Genomic DNA, 25,167 nt, shown 5'->3' on the forward strand with positions numbered 1-25,167 from the left:
ATATAAAAATATAGATGAAAGGAACATATAAACATGAGAGAGCCCACATGCACAGAGATAGACATAAATAATCATTTATGGTAGAATTATGAGTGATTTTGTTTTTCTCTTTGTGCTTCATTTTATTCTTCAAGTTATCTTCATTAAATAATTTTCAAGTTGCAATTAAAAGAAACTATAAATCGTTCTTAACTTTAGAGAAGGAAGCCAAATTGGTTGAAATAACAAACTATTTCCCAATTACTGAAGGCTTGCTCCCCTCCAGGAGCTTGCAAGTGGTTTTCAAATTATTCTAACTACTATTGCTACAAAGAAAGTTATTAAAAATCTAATCAGCAAGGGTTAAACTAATGGGACTACAGCTATTTACAAACACTATAATTTGGTTTTGCAAATACTGCTTGTCTAATGCATGAAATAACAGTAACAGTCAGTTAATTCACATATGTACTTGAGTTATTAAATAATTATAAACAGATCAAGATCTTTATTTATATATAGGGAATCTGGAGCTGTACTTGGACAGATTGTGCTAGAAACTAAAATACCATTTTAGTACTTACAGTTTTAAAAAGGAACATGGGGAAGTATAGAGCAAACAAAGTTTTAAAGTTCAAGTAAAATGACAAAATTAATTTGTGCCTTAAATAATTAGGTATGGGTCTTGAACTAGGGGGAAATACTCAATTAAGGTGAATAAAATTGAAAGGAACTTCAAGTTTCACACTTAATTTCCAAAGTGTCTGTATTAAGAAAGAAAAAAATGTTATTGCATAATCATCCATATGTTACACATGTTAAAGAAAGAAAAGGACCGATTGGATAGTCAACTACTAGAGACACAATCTTGTAATTTTAAAAGACTGTCTCCTCTGATAACTACTCAGATTTTTCCTATATTTATATACGTGCAATACGTAAATACATACTCAATAAATATTAACACAGTGGCAACTCAGACTTAGTAGAGAAACATTTGCAATGGAACCTCCAAGTTCTAGTACTTTTTACAATTTCAACACTAAGCTTCGTTTTCAAGTAATAACTCTGTTCTTCTTGAAATTGTTTTCCAATGCAATAATTTCATCATATTTCATTTTTAAAACCATCTATTCTGGGGGCCAGCCTGATGGCTTAGTGGTTAAGTTGGTAGGCTCTGATTCAGCAGCCGGGGATCACAGGTCCAGATCCCAGGTGCGGACCTAGCACTGCTCGTCAAGCCACGCTCTGGTGGCATCAGACGTACAAAACAGAGGAAGATTGGTACAGAGGTTAGCTCAGAGCCAATCTTACTCACAAAAAAACACAAAAAACCATCTATGCTGAAAAGCTTAACTTACATATGTAGAAAGAAAAAACCTACCAGTAAAAGTATACAAGTAATTAAGAACTAACCTCCAGAAAACACAAAAATACTAAAATATGAAATATGCAAATATACAAACTAGAAGCAAGCTTATCATTTCATCTATCTTTAAAGGGACACTAATAATACATCTATCGATATATAACTTTTCCTATTTTAAAATTACGACAAACTTGATACGAAAAAGAAATCCTAATCTCAGGAAAGCAACATGTGGCATTTTTTAACTTTATTACCACTTTGTTGGCTCTCTATCCCAGAGCAGATCACCTCCAACGTTAGTACTCTGACCTTATAGAAAAGTGACAGATAAAGTTTATGGTGAGAAAAAATGAGTTTTATGGGTTTCCAAAAGGGAATTCTTATGACACTAAAAGCCATATAATAATATTGATTTGATAACCAATTTTTTTACTGCCAAATTACAGACTTAAGATTTCTGGAAAAATATCCAAGTGAATTCGTAGTAAAACACAATAAACTAGAGGCTTGAGCTCATGACAAACGGTCTAGAATCTCTTTGCAAACTTTAAATAAACATATGAAATGACTTTCTAAATCAGGTCTTATTTAAAGTGTTCAGTATCCCAGGATTTACCTTTTACATTGGGACTGACTGACCCTCCTCCTGACATTTATCAAAAGTCAGTTATAAGCTTGCACCTCTCAGAACAAATAATTTCCATGCCTGTTTCTAGTTTCTTCTGTCTTAAAGGCAAATGTACAATGTACAGAAACAAGGATTATTTTCTTGTAAAATCATCCTCAAAAATCAATTAGAATATTCAAAAATATTCCATTCTCACAAATGAAAATAAGTTGCTTGCTGAAATGACAGTCTTCCATTTCACTGCCTTAAAAATTAAGCTGGCATGGATAATAAAAGTGTTTTCTGACTGGATATGCTTGGCATTCAAATATTTTTAAAACAAATACTAATCCATAATTAGATTTCACAGGCGCAATCTATAGAAAATAGAATTTGTTTTTATTTTTCTGAGACCAATATTAATGATTTGATTTTATAAAAGTTGTAACAATACCATCACTTGCATAAAACTATAAACAAACCTGCAGATGAATCTTTACTATCCTTTTCGGTCTGATTTTCACCATTCATTCACTCAGAAAATATTTTTTGTGCCTACTATGTGTCCATCATTGTTCCAAGTGCTTGCAGATAAATTAAGCAACAAAGCAATGTTCCTGTTGTCACAAACAATTTCTTTCTAATTGGAGTAAAAAGATGATCATCAAGTCAATGTACATCAGATGGTGGCAGGTGCTATAAAGAAAAATAACACAGGGTAACAGAGGAGAAGGGTGGCTGCAGACTGGGGCTGGAGGAGGGTGGCATTTTATATAGTGCTGTCAGAGAACACCTCACTGGTGATGAGACGACATCTAAACAGAAACCAGAGAAAGAGAGGAGGGGGCTCTGCAGATCCGGATCTAAAGCCTTCCAGGCAGCAGGCACAGCAAGATCCTGAGAAGGAACATGCTTGGCATGTGCAGAGAGTAGGAAGGTCTGGATGACTGCAAAGCATAATCAAATTTACTTTATTTAACAAGCATTTATTAGATGATTATATTCTAAAAATTAGGCTAAGTGTTTTGTGATATAAATATGACCCAAATATAGTTTCTGGCCTCAGGCCTGGATATAATTACAATACAGAGTGATAAATGTTATTAAACATTTGAGCCGGGTCTCAAAAAGAGATCAACAGCAAGTTCTACTTCAAGAAGATGAACCAAGATCCCAAAAAGTAGGAGAGCCAATATCCCCACTACAAAGAGTGAAAGAAATGTGTAGATACTCTTGGCCCACTCAACAACTATTCAGCTCTTCTCTCCTTTTGCTTTCTTCTAGAATTCAGGCTAAAATACTTGATGTCCCAGCTGTAGGGAAGGGAGGCATGTTCCATAGTCTTCCAAAATGATGTAGGTAGAAAGAAGGTTCAAAATTGGAAAACACCATCTATTGGGAGCCAGGACGCTGCAGCACAACTCTGAACAAATCAACAATCCACAGGGCTTTTACTTGACCCACCCCAGGCCTCTGGGATCACGCCCTCCTTCCAAGCCCTTCTGGCCCTGCCTCCCTCTTCTTCAACCTCAACTACCTTTAATATATCTTCCATTCTTCCTCTGAAACTCAGCTATCTTAGAGTCATTCGTCTACCCAAAAACCTATGATTAATTCTACAGAAGAAAGAGAAAATTACTTAACAAGAAACAAGACCCGTACAATTTGGTTCCAAGTTCCTTTTTAGCCTCTATTCCTGTCCTTCTCACAGACACATCATTACTCCAAACACAAGAGACTCCTCGCCATTTTTTCAAACATTCCATACACATTCCCACCTCCAACCACTGCTAGTGCTGTTTCTTCTTCCTGGAATCCTTTCACCTTTACCACCTATCAAATTTGTACAAATAGTTCAAGACTCCATTCAAATTCCATGCCATCCATGAGGGCTTTATGTCAATTGCTCACCCATATTCAGGCAGTCAGAAGTAATTACTCCTTCCTCTGCAGTACCACCAGATTTGGCTTACACCTTAACTAGAGCAGTTACCACATCCCACTTATACTATAGTTCTATATTGAGAGACACATATGTACCATATAATACATATGTATCTTGCCGACCAGATTTCAATTCCATGGCAGCAAAGTTTGTGTACATTCATGTTTATGTCTATGCATAACCCAGCAAAGTACCTTGTACACAAAAGGCATTCAATTAATGTACTCTGAATTCTCATCACAGGCTACAATAAGACTTCATCTTACAAAAGAGGGGGAAAAAAAGAGGTATTCCTGGATTGAAAGTTACAGCATCATCATAAAGTGAATTGTCCAAGCACTACTACTGTATTCAGCTATTCAAATAAGTTCCAAGTCATTGTAGATATCATTGAACAAGATGATAAAGACAACAAAAGTAAACTACAAGTGCTTATTGGGCAGCATAAAATAAAATTAAAAAGAAATGGAGAAATGCAGCAAAGCATAAAGCTATCTATATTAGGAAGCATTACCAAGGGATACTAAAATGACTCATTTAACAAATATTTACTAAGAGCCTACTATGGGCAGATACTGTACTGACTGCTGAGAATACAAAGGTGAAAATAGTAAGACATGGCTGAACTTTTACAGGTAATATTTTTAAGTGCAAAATGTTGGCATACAAATTATTACTTCTTAAAGTATGACCAAAAGAGCAGCTTAAGGGCCAAAAGAGACTGACTAGCAATACCCACTTCTAAGTCCAGATTTAGGAAACTTTCTTCCCTAAATTGTGATTATGTAGGAACTCTCTCCCAGGACTGCTCCTGAATGTTAAAAGGGCTTCCTTTATTTTCAGTGACTATAAACTGCTCAGATAGAAAATTTGAGTTCCAGATACTTGAATACATTCCCTGCTCTGAGATAAGTTCTATCCATGCACAGGTTGTTTTAGTAATTAAGGTACAAACAGCCCTGCCATCATGAATGAAAACGGATAAATTATTATCCCTTTATTATTAAAGTGGTGCTATCTAGGGTTGCTGTATGTGAGACACTGGAGAGTTGTTTGCCCTGTCCTCGGAGATCAAAATAACAGAAACAGAACAGAAATATAACAAGGGGAATTTAGGTTAGACATTAGAGGAGTTGTGAGGCGCTGATTCACACTACCGAGTTACAGTCGGAGCCACTTCGGCTGCAGTTTGAATGAAGAGGTAGCCTGCTTTCTTCTGAGACAGTTCAGGGCAAAGCAAACAGATGAGAAAATGACTTAGGGCTTCTTTTGGACATGTTTTTCTATTTGCATTTGTATTGAGAAAATATGAAGCTGTCAATCTAAGAATTAGAAGAAATAATACACCCAAAATGCCATCTAGGATAAAATCTGATTTAGTGTGCCCTTAGCCATGAAAATCCTATGAAGAGCAGCAAAGCATTGTCTGACATAGCGCAAGAAGGTGAGAGGATGGTGCAAAAAAGACAGTTCTGCTCTACACAGGGGCGCTAGGAGTCAGAATCCTCTCAACGGCACACGTAACAAAAGCCATGAGGGTACCAAGGATCTAATAACTCCTTCCTGCAAATCAACATCAATAATACAAATTATCAAATGACTTGTTCATTTTATAAATAAATTCAAATTGCTTATTTCTTCAAAAACTGAGATCTTAATATACGGATACTACAAAATATCCTTGTTTAAATAACAGTCTGCGCATAGAGTTAAAAAGAAATTATGTTTGTCATTTACACATGGAATAATGTGCTCCAGCCAAAGCAGTGATACTAAGTCATTTTGAGGAGTTTCCCATAACCTTTGTAACAATATCTTCCACTCAAAACAACTTTGACATCCTTACATTGATGTCCCCTTAGCAATAACAAAGAATTCTATAAAACTTAGTCCACAACCCCTCACAAATTAAAAATATTACTGTACCCTTTATACGCATAAATGATTTATACCAACAATATGAACAAATATATTTCTTAATATTCACTCATTCATTCAACAAGTGTTTATTGAGGGCCTACACCTAGGCACTGTGCTAAGTGTAAAGACAACAAGATCACCCAATTACAGTTCTGTCCTCAGTCACAGAAACATAACCTTACAATACCAAAACATATTTATTGGATGTCAAAAAGAAACCAACAGCAAGTTACTTTATAAACCAAGTACCCAGAAAATTCAAAAGTCCAAGCAACTAACTATAGAAAAGAACTGAAGAAGTATGGCAGATAACTTTTGGATGGTTCACTCAACACTCATTCCAATTGCCCTTCTCCACGCTTTCCTCCAAAATACAGGCAGGATGGTTACAATACTTTTATCTCATTCTAGAGGTAGTTATGTGATACACTTTTGGCCAACGAGATATAGGCAGAAGTCCCTATGAGTAAGGCACGCCTTTCTAAAGAAAAAGAGAAAACTCCCCATGAGGAGGCTTCTGAGTATCCTTCACTTTCTTCCTGCTTGAAAGTAAACACAATTTCTAGAGGTACAAAAGTCACCTGTGAAATGAATGGCAAAAATTATGTGCAAAGGCAAAAGCATGGTGAGGAAGGAAGATGTTACCTGGGTCCCTGACGGCACTGGGTACTTGTGAACAAACTGCCTCCAGACTTCTTACAACATGAGACAAATAAAACTCTTACTCATTTAAGTCATAGTAAGATTTTCTACTACAGTCATGTGTTGCTTAACAACTGAGATATATTCCGAGAAACGTGTCATTGACAAGTTCGTCATCATGAAAACATCATAGAGTGTATCTCTACACAAACCTAGATGGTATAGCCTACTACACATCTATGCTATATGGTGTAGCCTATTGCTCCTAGGCTACAAACCTGTACAGCACATTATTTTATGGAACATTGTAGGCAACTGTAACACAATGGTAAGTATTTGTGTATCTAAACATATCTAAACATAGAAAAGGTGCAGTAAAAATACAGCATAAAAAATAAAAACTGTATACCTTTATAGGGCACTTATCATGAGTGGAGCCTGCATGACGGAAAGTTGCTCTGTGTGAGTCAGTGAGTGGAGTGGTGAGTAAATGTGAAGGCCTAGTACATTACCGTACACTACTGTAGACTTTATAAACACCGTACACTTAGGCTACGCTAAATTTATTAAAAGATTTCTTTCTTCAATAATGTTAACCTTAGCTTACGGTAACTTTTTTACTTTATAAACTTTCTAATTTTTTTTAACTCTTTGACTCTTTGGTAACAAGACTTAGCTTAAAACACAAACACACTGCACAGCCATACAAAAATATTTTCTTTCTTTATATCTTTATTTGGTATACTTTTTCTCTACTTTTAAATTTTTTAATTTTTTTTTTACTCTTTAAACTTTTTTGTTAAAAACTAACACACAAACACACACATTAGCCTAGGCTTTAGGATGACCCTAACCCTTTAGGATCATCAATATCACTGTCTTCCACCTCTACATCTTGTCCCACTGCACGGTCTTCAGGGGTAAGAATATGCACAGAGCTGTTATCTCCTACGAGAACAATGCCTTCTTCTGGAATACCTCCTGAAGCACCTGCCTAATGCTATTTTTGAGGATGCGTCACTTTTCAGAAATACGTGTATGGTGGTTTGCTTGGTTTGTTTTTTCCATCACAGATTTGCTTGTAAGCAAATAATGGACCATGAATATTCCCCTCTATTAATGAAAACCTTCCCATGTTGCGGTTCATGTCTTCAAACATTTTAAGGAGCTTGTTGAAGTCTGAAAAATCTGCTAAACCTTTCACTACAAATTTCCTTGGGGCTGCTGCTTCTTTTTCTTCTCCTGCAGTTTCCTTTTCTCTTGCCTCTTCTTCAGCTATGCATTTCTCTTCCAGTTCCAACAACCCCTCATTAGTCAATTGCTCAGGAACCAGCTCTGTGAGCTCCTCAATGCCATCCTCGTCCACACCCAGGGTAAGTTGTTTGCCATCTGAACCACAGCCTTGTTGATTTTTGCAACCTCCTCATCCTTGGCAAATCCTTTAAAGTCATGGACGAACCTCTTGAGTGTCTTCTTCCAGATGCCATTCATACACTCCTTGGTGACATCATCCCAAGCCTAAGCATAGATGTTGTAATCCTTCTAGAATTGCATCAGTGTCTTCTCAGTGTCTCAGTTGTAGCAATAGCCTGGGCAAGGGTCCTCCTCTGGTAGTAGGCCTTAAAAGTTGCTATACATTTCCACCCATTGGTTGGATCAAAGAGGTGGTGTTTGGAGGGAGAAAAATCACTTTGATATCGAAGGAAGATCACCAGTAAAAGGAAGATGTTTGGGAGCTAATGCTCCCAAACAACAACAAGCAAAATCTTGAAAGGTATGTTGCTCTCCAAAGAGTACTTCTCCATTTCGCTGGCAGCAATTCAAGAGGGCATCTTGGAAGAGGAGCTGGGTCCTTGACTTCTTATTGCTCCTGTAGTATACTGGTAGTGTGTGCTTACTGATATGCTTGAAGGCCCTGGAGTTCTCACTGTGCCAGATCACAAAGGGTTTCAATTTGTAGCCTGCAATATTGTCCCCATACAAGACTGATATCCTGTCCTTAAAACCCTTGAAACCCTGAAAACCCTGCCATTGACTTGGTTTCCATAAGGATGAAAGTTCTTTCAAGCAACTGTTTCCAGAATAGGGTGGTTTTATCCACACTGAATATTTGCTCTGGCAAGTAATTTTCCTCCACAATCAGCTTATCTAGAGTTTCCAAAAATTATTCAGCTGCCTTCACATCAACACTCACAGAATCACCACTCACTTTCACATTACGTAACGAATAACAATTCCTGAATTGTTTAAACCACCCAGAACTAGTAGTAAATTTAACATTGTAGTCAGGTCCGGCCTTTTCTTTCAACATCACTGACAAACATTTTGCTTTGGCTGTCATTGTCATGCTGTTGAGGGATACACTCTGTGTCTGGTCTTCAATTCAGGTCAGTAGAAGTTTCTCCAAGTCTGATACAGGCGCTTCTCGAATTTTTGTTAGTCTCATTGCCTTCAATGAAGGAGATCCTTTAACAGCTCCCATCACTTTGTTCTTGTTCTTCAAGATGGTAGCTATCATAGAACGGGACATGCCTGAAGGCTGAACAATAACCATCACTGATTTTCCACCTTCATAGTCCTTAATCACTTTTCATTTCATTTCCAGGTCAATCACTTCATGTAGCCCCTTCCTGGCAACAACAGCAGTGGATTTTGTACAATTAGGGGCCATGATGAACAAAACAACATGAGATTAAATCAAGTACAAGAGAAATTATGCAATCAAGAGATACAGTAAACACAAGATGTACGAGGCTGCTACCAGGATAACACTGTGTACTGTTTTACAGTCACGTTTTTTTTAATAAGTAGAAAGAGTATACTCCAAAATAACAATAAAAAATATAGTATAGTAAATACAAAAACTAGTAACATGGTGGTTTACTATCAATATAAAGTATTATGTAATGTACATAACTGTATGTGCTATACTTTTTTTTATATGACTGGCAGCACAGTAGGTTTGTTTACACCGGCAAGTTTCTCAGCTTCATTTATCACCACAAGCAAGTGACATGAGTAATGCATTGTGCAAGGAAGTTACAATGGTTATGACGTCACTAGGTGACAGGAATTTTTCAGCTCCATCACAATCTTATGGGAGCACCATCCTATATGCAGTCCATCATTGAGTGAAATGTTGTGATGCGGCACATGACTATACTTGGAGCCAGAGGCATTTTTACTATTAAAAGGAAACTACAGCAAAGAGGAGATATTTAAGTTAGACTTTCTGTAGCTCTTCCTTCCTTGACTTAAGATACAATCTAGTCCTTCCCAGCTAGAAGAAATGAAAACTATTTTGAATGTACAATTCCACTATTTTCCTACAATTTTCAGTAATCTAGATTAAATAAACATGTTCTAATTCCTCCATGGAAATCCATTTGTGCACAGTCATTACAAGATTTTTATTTATCTTCCTAACTGAAACCTTCAATTCCCAAACCTATACAATAACATTTTTATAGTATAGTATATATCATTCATATATGTAATATACACATACAAATAAATAGCTGAAGGTTAGGAAGAAAGGAATAAGGAAGGAGAATGGAGAGAGAGAAGGAAGGAGGAACCTAGCTTATTTGAAAATGTATATTTTCAAGCTGAAAACCATGTTTTCAATTGTGTGAGCACTTTAGAAAACAGCTCCAGAATAAATCAAAGACCACAAAATAACAGTATTTTTTAAATAGGAAAGACTCCCTCCCAACTTGAAATCAGTGATTCAGTTTTTGAAAATTTCTCAAACTTGAAAAATATAGATCCAAAGAATATTTTATGTCCAATTTACCACTAGCATTATTATATTATTGTGATAGTCCATCTATCTCTAATAATCTCCCTAAGGTAATAATATCTCTCTATGTAAGTTTCTGTTGGAAACTTTTAAACGTGCACTGTTCCTGGGATAGTTCCTATTGTACAGGGCTGAAAAGATTCATTAATTTCAATCACCATCAACTCCATACGCCACATATACTTTTTCTGCCTTTTTGTTCAAATATATTTCACTGTGGCCATTCAAAGGAAAATTACACATTCCAATAACATTTGAGTTCCTCTCAGTTACCCTTTCAGTGGTTCAGGGTAATGATAGAGTAAAGAATCGTGTTCTTCACAGGCTCTCCTTTTTTTTTTTCCATTTGGTAGAATTTCAGCTTGCAATCTCCTGTGCCAAAAAGCAATGGGTAATGTCTAATACTCTTCTCTAACAGTAGCTTAGTTTGGAAGAAAGGGGAGTGAGAGTCAGAAGAAATCACTTTCATTCCCAGCTTTTAAACAGTCTTAACATATGGGATAAGAAATTGCTTATCCTATTTTCCTAAAATAGAATTATGGAACCATAATAGGTCAAGTGGAGGAAAAAAAAGAAAGGAAAAAGAATTAGAAATTTTTCAACTATCTCTGAGTATGGGTAACGGCTAAAAGCGAAATTATTGAAAGTTCTAGCCCTAAATTCTCAATGAAATCAGTCAAAAAAAAAAAAACACCTATACATTCAACCTAGGACTTATACGTTCCTTGGAATTGTTCACAGGTAGAGGTTTCCTCTGTAAAATAGATAAAAACTACATTCTCTTCTTCATGAGAGTGTAAGAACAGAATAAATACGGATGGTAAGCATAATAAGGTAACATAAATGCCTTCATTTTAAAACCAGCATTCAAAGACAATCCATATGAACTCAAAAGGATATTCAGAGAATGGCAAGTCTCCTTTGTTTATATCATCTCACTTTCAATTTCATCTGCAGTTATCTCCTTTAAAACAAATATTTCTAGGACCCTTACATGATATGAAGTTCTTTTTCCCAGGCTCCTTTTATTTGGTTATCTTTTTAGGTGCACTAAAGATTGAGTTTACAATAAACTGAACAGACAGCGTACAAAAGGCTTTTAGAACTATACCATATGGTCCAGGGAAGGGAACAATCTGGACGATCCCCATTTCAATCTGCAAGCTTGTCCACCTCTATAACACATTATACCACTGTAATAAAATATTAAGATGGAAACGTAAAAGTGAAAATAGTCTATCTTTAGCATTACCAGGCAACCACACTTCCAAAAATGTACTGATAAACTTAATAAACATTTACTTTATTTTATATTCTGAAATTTTGGTATGCAGCACCAGGCACACAAACCTAGGCCACAATTCACTAGAAACAATATTTCAGCAGGGCTATGTGTGGGTATTCAACTTATGCTTCAGAAATTTGGAAGGAAAAAAAAACAAAACACTTTTACAGGGGGCATATTGGCAGGAGCTGATGTAACAGATGACACATTCTTGGAAATCAAATAAAAGCAATAGGGAAATACCCATTGTTGCCTGATGAAGGCCTAATCACATGGACACAGCTGGAACCAATGTAGATCATTCATTAATAAAATTGTATTGTAGTAGCCACTTTTTGATGCATTTCAATTGCTGCTGTTGCCAAATCTCTGAATTTCTTTGTTCAGTGTTAGCAAGATTATTTTAATGGGAAATATGAGAAGATTTAGGATGGGGGAAAAAAACAACAACAACCTGCTCTCATGCTAAAAATGCAACTAGCTCAAAAAGCTAAATGTCACTTTACCTTGCAATCGACGTACACTATCAGCAGCTTAAAATATGCAGTGCAAACCTGAAAATGGGGAACTCATATGGTACTATGGATAAAAAGTGAGCAGTGCGAGATGCCGCAGAAAACAGGAAATACTTGTGAAAGCATTCTACAGAATGATAATATATAATGTCAGGCAGGGGGAATTAACATATATCAAAAATTGGGGGGGAATCAAAATACTCAATTAACATATACTCTTTCATGCGATACTCTCTACTGAATTTTAACACTGAAGTACATACCATATGCTTAAGGAAAGATCACTCATATTTTTGACCACATCAACTTAGAAATCACTGTCATTATATGTTACTAATATTTGATATCAAACAAGATATTCAAATCACCTACCTAGGAGTTATGGTTAAAATCTGTACTGATATTCAAATGAAATAAAATACTAGTTATAATTATAAGCATGCTATTTAATATAATAAAATAAGATCCTAGTAAAAACAATAAATTTAGTACCTATCCAACTTTGCTGGCATCCCTTAATAAATTTATTTTCCATGTTTCTACAAACATAATGATTAAGTTACTCTACCATAATTCCTGCAAACTATATAATATCAAACTATAAAGATATAGGAGTTTTAATATGTGTTCTGAATTGAACAAAACTACAGAAAACATTACCTGGAAAAAAATGAAAAATTCAACAGCATTTACCAAAAAATGTGCTCAAACATCATAGCTCTTAAATATATTTCTACTACGCCTCTGTGTATAGTTAGAATAAACAAATAAATAGGACAATTCATGTTGCAATTCCTAAGTCACTGAAAGATATATTCCTACCACAGAAAAGATAAAGGGCTTAATTGCAAAAAAAATTACACCAGTGGAGAAAATGTATTTAAAGTCTATGAAAAGTATTTAATATACAATAAACATTCTTCAACATATGTGAACATACCGAATGAAAGAGCTTTTTGTCTGTATTATCTTTAACCACCAATTCTAATATTATCAGACCTTGGCACAGAGGATTCAAGACAGACATTCATGCACTTAACTGGACCAAGAGAAAAGAAGACAATTTCACTGGCATTCCTTCTCAAAAATGTCATAATTCTCATCTTAAAATGTTGACCTAAAGATTTAATTAATATAACTTAACAGGCCTCCCAACCAGATTCATTGTAGCTGCTCTGCAGAAAAAGCCACTTAAACACAAGTTTAAAAAAAAAAAAACAGCACTGGGGGAATGAGGAATCATAGCATTTATTACATGTGCATTATACACACAAAGCAATTTGAATATTTGTTTGTTTTGTTAAAGTAATGAGCCAATATGTTGCTGAACCTGCCTTGAGAAGGAGAGAAAATAGCAGGTGAGTTTATTTAATGCATACTTTTGATATACCTGTTCTACGAATCCTTTTAATGATTTTAAAGCATTTGCTAAATTAAAAATAAATCTGTAAAAAAAAACTGTTAGATTGCACAAGTTTATCTTAATGTATCCATAACACATATATTTTCCAATATATATGGCATATAAAAATGTTTCACATTAATAATTCTGACACGAACCATTGTTTACTTTCTTTTCAGTCACATTTGTTACACTGCTACAAAAATACATCAGTTTTTCCTCCCAAAGTGATTTTCTTATTGCCAAAAATCATTGACAATTTTTAAAATAACAATCAGTCAAAATAATATCAATCTCCTCCTAAGAAAACATATTCTGCTTATTTAACTATTCTTATCTTGATTGAACAACACTAATTTTTAAAATAGATCACTAGAAAGTAAATTATTTGTTTTTGCTTAATACAACAGAAAACACATTTACATTTTGAGGAATATTCTACAAAATTTCATACAATGCTTGCTCATAGTGAAAATCTAGTCTCCTGCTCAAATCATCACTTAAAAACATAATGCTACATTTTCACACCCTTTGTAACAGTAGGTCACCAATAGTAGGTCTCTATAATTTAGAGATAATTGAGAAAGTTAAAAATACTTCTGTGTTTTACCTTGTATTTTAATTTCAAAGGAAAAAATTTTAAATGCACATCCTTATATTTAATGAAAGTTCGCTTGGCTTATCTATCAATACTTATCAGACATTCTAAAAATGAGTATTCAATTTGTAAAAGATATGAACTGACCCTGAGTTTTAGACAAAAATAGAAAACAATGACAGGATTTTTGGTCTCAACAAGAGATATCTTGGCATAAAAATCCATATAATACAAGCAAATATCACTCAAGAGTTTCCATTCAAATAATAAGCTGTGAAGCAAGACAAGATTCCAACCAATCAAAAATACTATGTCAACATGTCCAAAGTTAGCAATATTCAGAAGCGTTTTCTGAAAAGAGTGGCAAAAATGCAACTGTGAAGGAAATCTTTAAGAGAGCAGGAAAAGGCAAATTTAGCACAAGCTTCTATAGAAACAATGCCATTTACTATATGTGGAAATTGTAAGGAGAATGATGTTTCTATTTAAGAAAAAATATTTTTTCATGATGGTGGTCTACATCAAGAAAGAGGAAGACGAGGAAAAGAAATGGTGTAAGGAGGAAAGACTAAGGCTGCTTGCCTTCCTTCGGTGATGCTGGGAGGGTAGACCCTCTGCCTTATGAAAACCACTGCCAGAACCAAGCTACACAAAACATTTTGGCTGCCAGCCTAGAACAGTGCCAGGCGGTTTTTTATTTTTGTGCTAGACTCCCTCAATTGAGACAGTGTGGGATTGTCACTTTGATGCACACAGAGAACAAAGAATAACGTAGTACTGAGGAGGGGAGTTTTTTGTCCCTTTAAAGTTAGGTTAGCACTTTGTTTGCTTTGACAGGTCTTGAAAAGACCCAAGAAATAAAAGTTATGCTGAAGAATGGATCAATTGCCTAAAGAAATTAGTGTAAGTACACTGTTGTCGACAGTTTAAAAACCATGTGAGAGATTAACATTTTAAAAAATCAGACTTCAAAGGGATCCAAGTCATATACTTACCTGTTTAAGAGGCCAGAGACCAAGAAGTACATGACTCACGATCACATAATCTTATTTAAAATCTGATGGTATGACGGAAGGCCATAAAGTCTGGCTAAAAAGAACTAATATAACTGTTATAATTTTTAGGTCACTATTTAGAGGCAACTGTGTCAGCTACTATTCTGACCTTGATTTCTCCAAAATTAATCTTATTACAAGACTATAACATTAGAATATGAATATTTTATGCCTTTACAGAGAAAAAGGTCATAAACGATCAAAAATGTTTAAAGGATTAAACCACAAATCATCTAGAAAGTTGCCACAGACACAAACAGGAAAACCGTCTCCTCTATCCTATTCAATTCTGTACTAGAAGCAAAGCTAACACAAACGAGAAAGTCAAGTGTGTGCTGCTGTAAGCTTCAACTAAATATTCTACCTGAATCTGGTGACTAAAAACACCAATAAGCCATTAGCTCCTAGAGGTATGACCTTTTCTCTCTAATGCACAAGATAAGTAAAGGTAGCGGTCCATTTTCTACAAACCAAATGAAAAGAAAGAATGAACTGTGACAAGCCCAGATCTCATGCTGGCACATTTTACACCAAGCTCAGCATCATCTAGAAGCAGTATGCTTCTCCCTGCCAATCAGGGGGGAAAAACGTTGTGAAACTAATACAGCGTTGATGAATAGCACTAAAGGTCTAGTAGTCCCTTCCTCCTGCACATCTCTCCTGAATCAGCTGTTAAAAGAAGACCAACGGCTGTTACAGAAATAGCAAGAACTAAAGCACTTGCCTCAGATGTTACACATGGAGGCATGGAGCATTTACCACCTGAGCCTATCTAATTTCCCACAAAACGATCCCCTGCCCAGTTTTGTTCATGACCACAGATTCTGATAGCAAGTCACGATCAGTGTTGGGAAAGGCGGTGGGGGAAGCAGAATGTGGGGAACAAACCAAGTGAGAACAGTGGCCAAACTTCAAACAATATACATTTCTCTTATTATTCAAATTAGTGCCCGTGCACAATACTTTGAGACGACAAAACCTGTGGTAAAGGTTTCAGGTACAATGATTTCCTCTGGGTGGCAAGGGTAAGTCTGCCACGTAATCAAAGAAAGCATTATTTTGCTCCTCACTGTTCTCCTTTCACATTTCCTTTCTTTCCTCTAGCATATACTGCTGATGCCATTACCGCGTGGGACACTGATAGTTGTAGGCGAGGCATTCATGTATTGCCAAAGTAGTCCAGAGAATGATGCCTGGCTGGCTTTAGTTCAACAAGGAGTATAAGGCAAAACCAGGAAGCAAAAAGAATGAAAGGTGTGGAAGAAGCTGGGCAATAGCCTGCTTTTTCTATTTATTAATGATGCAGACGAAATGGGGGAAAATCTAGAAAAAGCAGCCAAGCCAACTGAATTACAAAGAAAGATTAAAGGAGTTACATGTGTATAACTTGGCCGACAACCAAGGAGCAATATGAGAGCTGTCCACAACTCTCCAAAGTATATACATAAAATGAAGAGTGGGAAATTTTTATCTACCATAGAAGTGTGTATATGAAGTAATAATGAGATAAAATAAAAATAAAGAAATCTGACTTCAAGCAGCAAAAGAAGTAATCTGGTAAAACTTAAGAAAGCCTGCTTCCTTCTCTTTAGAAATATTTATCATCTTACTGACCCACACTGCAGTAAGGAGTAGATGATAAAAAATGACCACATACTGCCAGAGAACTGCATGGAAGGAGAAATAAAAATGAAGTCCCATTTGCTCACCTGATGATCCAGATATACTGATGACCCTCTTTACATATGTCCAATGTGGCTAATGCAGAGGTACCTGTGAGATCATGAAAAACAAAGTTATCTTCAAAATAAACCCAGCCTGAATTCTGAATCCTGACAAGAGTTGACTTGAATGACCCAGTAGTCTGATTCTTGGATATTCCAAGACGGGAAAAGAATCTCCAAGAACAGAAATGTTCTGAGTCTTAACTAATACGAGTTTTTTTCAGTCTTTCCAAGGATTTCCCAAATCAACTATAACTCAAAAAATAGTAACAATAATAATAATGATTCAGATTAGAGGTCCTTAACCTTGGTTCATGGATGGCCTTCAGGAGTCTATACACTCCTGGATGACATATGTAGAATTTGTGGGGCTTTGTAAACGGCTATCTCTCTGGGGAGAAGGTCAATAGTTTGCTAGATTTGCAAAAAGGTCTAAAATCCAAAACACTGTCAAGAACCTCTGAGAAGGTTAGTCTAAAATCTCAGAGGCAGGTTGGAATGTATATGGATAATCAGTCCAGGTTTGGGGTTTTCCCTCCAGGGAAACAATAAAGGTACACAGACACTTGTAGATCTGGGGTAAACATCTTAAGAACACTACTTTCTGAGAGAGCATTACATCAAGTTTAAACTGTTATTTAACGTACAGTCCTATGTTCTCTGCAAGTCATGCGCAGCAAAGAGAATAAGATAATACCACATACCCAAGGGTGGATATTGTGACTTTCCTGTTCTGTATTTATTAAAGTCAAAATCCTTAAATATATTGATACTGACAGGGTCAAAACTAACATAGAAACTCATCCAAAAAGGATCCTATAAGACAAGCAACAAAGAGGAGCTACCAAAGGAATAAGAAATGTGGCTCCCAAACAGATTACATAGCACAAAATCAGAAGATTAGCCAAACACATTTCTTAAAAGAATTATTTTAAACAGTAATCACGGAGTGCGAATAACCTATATCAGAAAAAAACCAGGTTGGAGAACCTTCCAGGCACCAACTTTGAACAAGATGGGAAAGCATTCACAGTCACGTTGATGATCCTGATGTCACCAAAAAATAATAAGAATAAAAAATAAGAGAAAGGCTGAAAAGACATAAATCAAGTAGAAGGAGAAAAAAAAAACCTGTTAAGATGGCCCATTTCAAATAATGATCATGTAGTATTCTCTCAAAAATTTATTTATTTAGACATTCACCTCTAAGCACGTACCAGGCACTGCATTCAGTGCTGGGAATTCAGCAATGAACAAGACAAAACTTGCCCTGCTGGAGCTTAACTTGGGGAAGGGGAGGAAGGATGCAAGGAGACAAGCATATCAGCGACATCATTTCAATTTGTGATACACGATATGAAAGAAATAAACAAGAGGATGTGACCGAGGCACTGGAAAGTGGCCTACTTCTAACTAGTACATCACAGAGATGTTCATCCAATTCTCAAAGTTAGCCAGGATCTTAGAGAATTAAGACAGGAAAAGGACTATAGGGACAGCTAGTCAGACCTCTTCATTTCAGAGATGAGGACAGGAGAGCTATTCTGGAAGACAAAGGATCACAACCTCATTATCTCAGAGAATCAAAACACACACGCCTAGACTGAGTTATGATTTTATGATATACACTTTGTCTTAAGAGGAGGAGAAGGCTGAGAACAAGTGACTGAACAGCATTTCTGAATATTTTAAAATACTGGCTGAGGACACTGTGTACTTTGTATCCTTAATATTTAACAAAGAACCACATTCTATACAAATTCTTGGCAAATTTCATTCAATTAAAAGAATTCTGTTTTGTGTTTCTACAGACAAATCTGATCAATTTCTGCTGTTAAAGAAAGGCAGGGTAGGGATGGGGAGGAACATGGTAGCCAGCTTCAACCTTCACCTCGTGGAATTCACACCTTTGTGTAGTCCCCTCTCTCACTGTATCAGGGTTGGTCTGAAAGAAAAACAGAATGCAATGGAAGTGAGGTATCTGACTTCTGAGGCTAGGTCCTAAAAGATACTACAGCTAACTCACTTGCTCTGGGTGAAGCCAGTTGCTATGTCATGAGGACACACAAACAGCCTGACAGAGCAGCCCACCTGGCCTCTTGCCAAATAGCTAGAATCAACTTAGCCTTATATGTCAGCCATCCTTTAAGTGGATGGCCCAGGCAAGTCCAACCTTCAGATGACTGTTGCCCTAGGTGATCCTGACTGCAACTCATGGGAGATCAAGAGCCAGAACCACCCAGCCTGCACTCTAACGCCTTTCTAGCATGCACTATAACTTCCTGCATGATAGGGCCTGGAAACTTAAAAACTAGATTTCCCAGAAGCTCTTGCATCATGCTTCCACAGGGGACCCACGTTCAACTAACTAGACAAATCCATGCAAGACTTAGAAAGCAGAGTGAGCAAATCAAGGTGGTGACCACCTACAATGAGATCAAATCTCATAGCGAAGGCATTTTGTTCTTCTGAGACAATCACAGAAATATTCTACTAAATGATCCATGGTATCATAGGTTCCAAGTAGCAAGCAACAGTGGATATTCTACTAGAACAGTATAACTGAGTGCTTCTCTTGGTTTGTGTTGTTCCTAGCTTATTTAACAGTCAAGTCTGATTTCTTGGCACTTCTGGAAATTAAGTAGTGTGTAACATACCCCTTTTTGCTTAAACTAGCTAGCTGTCTGCATCTAAACTAGCTGTTGCCTGTAAAAGAACCCACTCTATCATACAAAATTCTCATATCTCAACACTCACTCCTTTTTCGTAATTGATCCTCTTCTGTTCCAATACTCATTCCTCTATCTGTGCACTAAATCCTATTCATTCATGCCTTTTCTAAGGCATTGTATCAGTTTTCTCCTTTTTCTCTACCTTCAATCTTTTCCTCTGCACTGATGCCTTCTCCTTCATCAATAACACACTTCCTTCAACCCTACCAAATATCCCTGTCATGCTTTATAAAACAATAAAATAGGCTCATTGTCTTCACTTCAACTTCCACTCAACACTCAAATTACCACAACTTGGCCTCCTTAGCCATCACCCTACTGAAACAGCCACTGTTAAGGTTGGGAATAACCAAACAATTACCTATTTTCCTTCCTCACTCTGCTAGACTGTGGCATTTGGCATTCCCACCCATCCTGCCTCTTTAAAATTCCCTTGCAGGGTTACTCTCCAAAATACATAAAGAACTCAACAACAAGAAAAACAATCTGATCAAAAGATGGGCAGAGGACATGAAGAGACATTTATCCAAAGAAGATATACAGATGGCCAACAAGCACATGAAAAGATATTCAGGGGGCTGGCCTGGTGGTGCAGTGGTTAAGTTCACACGTTCTGCTTCGCCCAGGGTTTGCTGGTTCAGATCCTGGGTGTGGGCCTACAGATCACTTGTCAAACCATGCTGTGGCAGGTGTGCCACATATAAAGTAGAGGAAGATGGGCACAGATGTTAGCTCAGGGCCAGTCTTCCTCAGTAAAAAAAGAGGAGGATTGGCAGCAGATGTTACCTCAGGGCTAATCTTCCTCAAAAAAACAAAAAAAACATCACTATTAGGGAAATGCAAATCAAAACTACAATGAGATATCATCTTATACGTATCAGAATGGCCATAACTAACAAGACAAAAAAATAACAAATGTTTGAGATGATGTGGAGAAAAGGGAACCCTCATACACTGCTGGTGGGAATACAAACTGGTGCAACCACTATGGAAAACAGTATGCAGATTATCTCAAAAAATTAAAAACAGGAATACTATATGACCCAGTTATCCCACTACTGGATATCTATACAAAGAATTTGAAATCAATAATTCAAAGAGATTTATGCACCCCTATGTTCACTGCAGCATTATTCCCAATAGCCAAGACATGAAAGCAACCCAAGTGCCCTTCAACTGATGGATGAATGGATAAAGAAGATGTGGTGTATATATACAATGGAATACTACCTAGCCATAAAAAAGACAAAATCATCCCATTTGCAACAACATGGATAAAACTTGAGGGTATGATATTAAGCAAAATAAGCTTGACAGAGAAAGACAAACACTGCATGATTTCATTCATATGTTGAAGATAAACAAACACATGGATAAAGAGAACAGATTAGCAGTTACCAGAGGGGAAGGGGGTTTGGGAGTGGGCAAAAGGGGTTAAGAGGCACATATGTATGGTGATGGATAAAAATTAGACTATCGGTGGTGAGCAGGATGCAGTATATACAGAAACTGATAAATTATAATGTAACCTGAAATTACACAATGTTATCAACCATTATGACCTCAATAAAATAATTGAAAAATAAAAAAATAAATTTCCCTTGCATTGGTTTTGAAGGCATCTCTAGCCTATGGGTTTTCACTATTTTACCCCTGACTCCATTTCTAGGAATTCCCTAGGGCTTATCTTTAGGAATATTATGGTTTCATTCTGCCCCTGACTTCAAGACTTCAACTACCATCTATATATTTACTGATCACTCCCAAATCCAAATTTCTCCCCTACCTCTCTTTTCACACTACAAACTTAACATTTCTATCTGCCTATTAGATGCAGCTAGCTTTATCAATTGTTGCAAAATATCATAAAACCCTCCCTAACTCAAAAGGACAAATTTAAAAGTAGTTTGTACCCTATAACTGTGCAGTCCAATACTGTAAACACTAGCCACATGTGCTTACTGAGCACTTGAAATGTGCCTAGTCCAAATTGAGATGTGCTGTAAGTATACTCTGCACAATGGATTTCAAAGTCCTCATACAAAAATAGGAATGTAAAGTATCTCAATAATTTTATATTGATTATATGCTGAAATAATAATTTAGATAGACTGGGTTAAATAAAATATATTAGCAAAATTAATTAAACTTATTTCTTTTCACTTCTTTAATGTGGCCACTAGAAAATTTAAAATTATTGCATCATAATTCTATTGAACAGTGCTGCTCTACACACACAAAAAGAACACCATAAAAAAAATGCATGTACTATTCTCAATCAACAAAGGAAGGAAAAAGAATTGATTTTGTTCTCTTATACTCAAGTCATCCTCACGTTCACAACTTATTATTTTATCTTGATCGCTTATAGACTCATTGTTTAAAAAGAAAAGGCTATGTCCTGTAATCAAGATTGATAGACATTCCCTAAAATACATACAAATATACTCAAAATTATAATGTCAAAAATACTAAATTATATCCCATAAAAGTCAAATATAATCATAACTATATCATAAAAATACAAATAGCTAACATTTGATATGTGCTATGCAACTATTTTATATAATTTAATCATCACATCTCTAAAGTAGGTAATATTGTTACGCTCCATTTAACAAAGTAAGAAACCTAAGGCAGAAAGAATTTAGGTAACTTGCCCAAGGTCATGTTCTTGGGCCTCAAACCCAGGTAATCTGGCTCCAGATACCGTACTACCTTTTGCTGACTCATAGAAGTAAAATTTAAAAGAACAAAACAGCCTCAGTTTTGGATGGTTCCCAGTATCCTTAAACTTATACACTCAAGAAACATCAGAAAAAGTCAAATCAAATAAACCCAAGTGTGAACATATAAACATAAAAGCTCACAGAAAATGAAAATTTAGAAGCAAAACTAGGTGAGTGGAGGTGAGTACAAAGATGAAATAAAGAAAGAAGAGACAAAGGAGTCTGCTCTGAGCCCAATATCTCCAAATGAGAATTCCTCAGGAAGAAGAAAACATTACTAAGTGGACATGAAGATGGTATGGGCCTGAGAAACACGGTATGCCCACTGAGGCAGCAGAGCAAAGTCAGGCCTTGACTGATAACCATGGAACCTTCCAAAGACTTGCGTGTAACTCTGCTTCACACAGTTGTGTGTGTGGGGGGTGGGGGATGAGGAGGAGTAGGGAATTAGTTATTGAACTAATTTCAATGGTTCAAAAAAACTTATAGAAAGAATTTATATCTGAATAAGGCCATACAGCCTAAATTTTTAAATGCAGTTTAGCATTTTTTAAAAAAATCTTCCAAAATACAAAGCTTACAATGTAAATATATAAATACATACATGGGCAAAAATAAATATGCTGATTAGATATGTATACATATCCCTAGAAGGATACATAAAAAGATGCTAACACTGGTTACATGTGTGCAAAGAAAGTGTTAGGGGACTAGGGCACAGGATGAAGAGATTTCACAGCCCTTGGTACTTTTTAAATTTGAACCAAGTGAACACAGTAACTATTGAAAAATTTATTTAAAATCCTGAAGTCCAAAAATAAAAATAAATAAAATGATGTTGAATAGGAAAAGGTATGGAAACATACTTATTCACACACATAAACCTGCACAGAGGAGTGCTTGATGGTGAAAGGGTTAGGGACTTCTGGCCTCAATGAAAGACTAGTATCCCACCTTCACACAACATCATCACGTGACCCTGCCACCTGTACCTCACTTTCCACCACCAGAGATACACAACAAACACGCATACACAGAGGTCATTTGAATTGCTAGACAATGCTACTCGAACATTCTCAGAGCCTACGTGCTTAAAAACATCTAAAAAAACAGAAAGAAGCTCTTGAAAAAGAAAAAAGGATTTTGGAAGCTAACAATATAGAAATATATTTCATATACTTTTTTAAAAAGTTGTTTAGGGGCCGGCCACATGGCCAAGTGGTTACGTTTGTGCGCTCCGCTGTGGCGGCCCAGGGTTTCGCCGGTTTGGATCCTGGGCGGAGACATGGTACCACTCATCAGGCCATGTTGAGGCAGCGTCCCATGTGCCACAACTAGCAGGACCTGAAGCTAGGATATACAACTATGTACCGGGAGGATTTGGGGAGATAAAGCAGGGGGAAAAAAAAAAGAACCTACACAACAGAAAAATATTTAAAAAAAAAAAAAGTTGTTTAAGGAGAAAAAAAGTCTGTTTGGAAGTCAGAGATTCCAAAAGACCAGTGATGCAAAACTCCCCCAAAGCTAGAAGTCTATTAACATTATTTGCTTAACACCTGCAAACCAGAATACCTATAGTCTGCAACCCAAGATAGCAACCCTGAGTCCTCTTCTTTTGAAGGTGAGGGTGTTCTATGACTTGACTTGACTGGACAGCAAAGTGACCTAATCCTTCCCCCTTGGCCAAGAGAAAGTCTTCCCTCCCAAAGCTGGAAAGCTCTGAAGAGACTTGCCTTCCAGAATGATGAACCAAGCTTTTTCGGTCAGGGATATAGTAAGCCCTTTCCTTTAAACTTCTCACAAATCAGAACTTTTCACAAAATCTACTCCCAAAAAAGCTTATTTGCATTAATTTGCTTTGTGTTGCCATCATTCACTGTCTTCATTTTTAATTTAGTGGTATTTTTAGCCAAAGGAAATGAAATATAGTCAGTTTTTCTCAATCTGTCTCAGTTCTACTCTTCATCTTCTGGGACCAAATTCATGTGATCCTTTAACAACTATTTATTTCACACCAAACCAGATATCTCCCTAAAGCTTACCAATCTAGCCTCCAGGCATATTTCTTAAATAAAAGCAGTAGATCTTTGTAAACCTAAAATTTGCATACTAAAGGAACAAATCAACTATCAAAAGACCTAGTAGGATATAGCAGTTGCTCACCTCTGAGCAGAGTTTAAAATTCATTTCAATTTATTATTTTTTTAAAGAAACAGCTATCGACTTTTTCCCTTTGCAAAATACCATGTTTAATGGCCTAGTCAAATTAGAGGTGATAGTGTGAAGCAAGTGTTTTAAATTGCTAAATTCTAAACCTTTTAATAAAAGTACATCAGTCAGAAGTTTTAATAAGACTCAGCAGGACAGAGAAGAATTAACAGTCTGTAGGTATCAAAACGGGGTGATAGGCAATGATAACCTTAATCATTTGCATAGGGATTTATAATTTCATTGCTTAAAGGTTAATGAAATTATGTGGTATTTTGCCCACACTTATCCAGTAAATGATTTCATGCCTTGGTTTGTATATATTTACTGACTGAATCACATAACAGAAGAAATGACTGCTTTTACCAATTAACCTACCGCATTTTTACTTATGTGCTCCTGGGTCCATAACTATCATTATCTGTTCTAACCAGCAACTGAGTTGCCCAAAACAAAAACAAAAGGTTTCCAACAGTATCTCTGAAAAAAGGACAAACTCACAATCAGAACTCTAAATGGCCTACTCTGACTGCATGTTAGAATCACCCAGAAGGCTTAAAAAAAAAAAAAAAAAACCCTAATACTTAAAAAAGCCCCCCAATCAAAGATTCTGGGTTCATCAGTAACTCTTAGGGCCTCCCCTGGTGATATCTTC

At 36.3% G+C, this 25,167-nt stretch overlaps 1 protein-coding gene across 42 annotated transcripts in view; it reads right to left on the reverse strand.

Moving 5' to 3' along the window:
- GTDC1 (glycosyltransferase like domain containing 1) overlaps positions 1-25,167 on the reverse strand; it is a 424,081-nt gene that overhangs the window by 306,895 nt on the left and 92,019 nt on the right. For 32 of the 42 annotated variants that reach the window (XR_011528723.1, XR_011528722.1, XR_011528719.1 and 29 more), the window contains one exon: positions 16,829-16,892. The gene's annotated coding sequence lies outside the window, so the exon portion shown is untranslated. Of the gene's footprint in view, positions 1-16,828; positions 16,893-18,734; positions 18,789-25,167 lie in introns of those variants that run through there. The other 10 variants (XM_070581299.1, XM_070581277.1, XM_070581270.1 and 7 more) reach the window with 2 other exon arrangements.

Source organism: Equus przewalskii, chromosome 17 (genome assembly GCF_037783145.1).
Source record: "Equus przewalskii isolate Varuska chromosome 17, EquPr2, whole genome shotgun sequence".
Classification (NCBI taxonomy): domain Eukaryota; kingdom Metazoa; phylum Chordata; class Mammalia; order Perissodactyla; family Equidae; genus Equus; species Equus przewalskii.